Source organism: Hordeum vulgare, chromosome 7H (genome assembly GCF_904849725.1).
Source record: "Hordeum vulgare subsp. vulgare chromosome 7H, MorexV3_pseudomolecules_assembly, whole genome shotgun sequence".
Lineage (NCBI taxonomy): Eukaryota > Viridiplantae > Streptophyta > Magnoliopsida > Poales > Poaceae > Hordeum > Hordeum vulgare.
Genome location: NC_058524.1, coordinates 433476947 through 433480168, shown reverse-complemented (window position 1 = coordinate 433480168; position 3222 = coordinate 433476947).

Below are 3222 nucleotides of genomic sequence, written 5' to 3'. Positions count from 1 at the left end.
AAGCGCCTACGTTGTGCACCCTGACATACCAGGTCTCCATCAGGGTGGTGCGTGAGGAGCGGGGTCGGCCTGCGCCACCACTGGACATCCACGCTAACGGCCCTGGGGGCGCCGGTGGAGCTCCTCCTCCTGAGCGCAACGATGGTCGCGTCCCAGGCCGTCGCCGTGGCCGCAAGCGCTGCCGTCCCAACACGCCCACCGCGCACGCTGGCCGCGCCGACGACGCGGTGCTTGACTCCCTGGCCTGGTCCGCCGCTGGAGGCTCGCGTCGTTCCAACGGTGTCGCCGTGGATGCCAACTCGCGCTCCGCCGATCACCGCTTCTGTACGGCGTCGCGGTCCAAGATGTCGCCGTGGCCTGGTCAGGCCGGGGCCCATCACCATCGTCACCGTCCTGAAAAAGGAAAAGGCGTCTGGCAAAGGAAAGAGCGACAGCCTGACGAGGCAGGGGCCGGGCCCTCCACGGTCCAAGATGCTACTGGGTCGCTTTTGGCAGAGACAGTGGCGCCTCCCGATTGCTCAGCCGTCCTTCCTCGCCAGGCACGAGGGCCGCCACTCACCAGCCGCGATTGTCGCCTTCCGCGCACGAGCAGGATCCGTCCTGCTCCTCGCCTGGCACGGCCGACGCGCTGACCCCATCAGCCCTGGATTCGAGGCGGGACGATCGCGAGGCGGCCCCTGATTCACCACAAGACGAGATGGTCCCCGATTCGCAGCCCCTGTCGCCTGCGGTGCAAGAGGAGGATGCCCTGTCGGGACAAAGCGCATCCTTGGCGGCGTCACCTGCTGCCAGCCCGCGCTTGGACCGATCTGCGGTCACGCCAACCCGTTCTGTCGGCTCGGAGCGGGATTCAAATCTCGCTCCCCTCAAGCTGGACATGGACCCATCACAGCTGACACCTGGGACGCCCTCCCCCCTCGGGCTGGGCCCTGGTCGCCTCTCGGCTGGGCTGGGCCTGGCACCACCATTGATCCCCGCTCTGAGCCGAGGCCGGCCAGCCCCTACACCGCGGAAACACCCCGCCGCACTGCATGCCGCTTTGCCTCGCCGCCCATTAGGCTGCGGAGATCGCGCCCGAGAACAGAAACGCGCCCAACCTCCTGGACGCTGGGGGATTTCCTCGCGGCTGCCACTGGCCAGCTTAAGGCTGCACTACCGACCCCCGGGAAGCGCCCTCGTCGCCCTGCCCTATGTTTCTCGCCACGCCATGGCCGCTCAGCTACTTCGAAGGTTGCGGCCTCAGTGCCACCCACCGCGGAGCGGCGGGCTCGCGTGCAGGTCCTGCGCACCCTGGGAATCATCGACGCCAACCAGACGATCACTGATGAAGCGATGAAGGCCTATGACGGGGTGTTCACGACAGAAATCTCGGTTGACATGCTCGCTGCCATCGCCAAACTGGTTGATCGCGAGCTGCCCGCGAGCACTACCTCGGCTCCTTGCATGCCTGTGCCTGCTGGCTGCCTCGCGGAGGTTTAGCCCGCCGTTGTAATCCGATCGTCGAACTAGTTGCTTTATGGCTTACAATCTCAAGTTTGTGATCTGGAATGTGCGCGGGTTGAACGCGAGGGCGCGACGCCTGGCGATTCGCTCGCTCATTGCTACAGCCGACTCGTCGGTAGTATGCCTGCAGGAAACGAAGATGGAACTTATCGACCCCTCGATAGTCTCGGAGGCTCTGGGCCTCGACTTTTACGACTTCCTATTCCTGCCCGCGGAGGGCACGCGCGGGGGCATACTCCTAGCGTGGAAGAGCAGGGTCGTGACTATTTCCGACCCATTGTTCACCACCAATGCCCTCACCGCTAGGGTAGCCACATCCGAGGGCACTCCATGGTGGATCTCCATGGTATATGGCCCCCAGGACGACGACGGCAAGATCGCGTTCCTCCAGGAGATCCGGGACGTGCGTCGCGACTGCACGGGCCCGTGGATGATCTGCGGCGATTTTAACCTAATCATGCGCGACGAGGACAAAAATAACGGAAACCTGAACCGAAGGATCATGGGCCGCTTCCGGCGCTGCATTAACGACCTCGCCCTGAGGGAGGTGTATCTCAACGGCCACCGGTACACGTGGTCTAACGCTCAATCCCCGCCCACACTAGTTCGCCTGGATCGGGTCCTCTTCTCGTCGGACTGGGAGGACGTCGTAGGCGAGTGCCACCTGCACTACCTCACTTCGGTGGTCTCCGACCACAGCCCCCTCCTGCTGGATTGCTCCCCCACGCCCCCACCCCACTGTCGCTTCCGCTTCGAGGAGTTTTGGCTGCGCCTTGACGGGTTCCAGGAGACAGTCGCGTAGGCTTGGGCGTCAGTGGATGACGTCGACCCTTTCCGCCGCCTCCGGCTACGCCTGCACGCCACCGCCAGGAGACCCACCAGCTGGAGCGCGAAATCGGTTGGCAGCGTCAAGCACAAGCTCGCTCTATGCAGGGTGCTCATCCTCAACTTTGATAAAGCTCAGGAGGATCGGACGCTATCGCCGCACGAGGCTTGGTTGCACAGGAGCTTGAAGCTCGCCTTCTTGGGTTTCGCCTCGCTTGAGCGCACCATCGCCCGACAGCGGGCGCGCATCGCCTCGCTTACGGATGGGGACGCCAACACCGCATTCTTCCACGGGCAATGCTCCTACCGACGGCAAAAAAACACAATCTTCAGCCTGTAAACGGAAGACCAGATCCTCACCGAGCAGAGCGAGATGGCGGAGGCTGCTTTCGGGCACTTCGGCGGCCTCATTGGCACGGCCCCCGACCGTGAGTGCACGCTCAACCTCGAGCACCTGATAGACCCCGACGATGACCTCTAGGACCTCGACGACCGTTCACGGAGGAGGAAATCTGGGGCACGATCATGCGCATGCCGGCGCGCAAGGCGCCGGGTCCTGATGGCTTCACCGCGGAGTTTCTCCGCGCCTGCTGGGGTACCGTCCAGCTCGACGTCATCGCCGTATTCCACCAGCTACACCAGCTAAGGGGCAGAGGATTCCACCGCCTCAACCAGGCCATGGTCTCTCTCCTCCCCAAGCGCTCGGATGCTCAAGCGATCGGCGACTTCCGACCCATCAGCCTCATCCACCTAGTCGCCAAGGTGTTCGTGAAGACGCTCTCCCTGCGCCTGGCACCGAAGCTGGACAGGCTAGTCAGCAAGAACCAGAACGCCTTCATCGCCGGTCGTTCCCTACACGACAATTTCGTGCTCGTCCGGCAAACGATGCGCCTG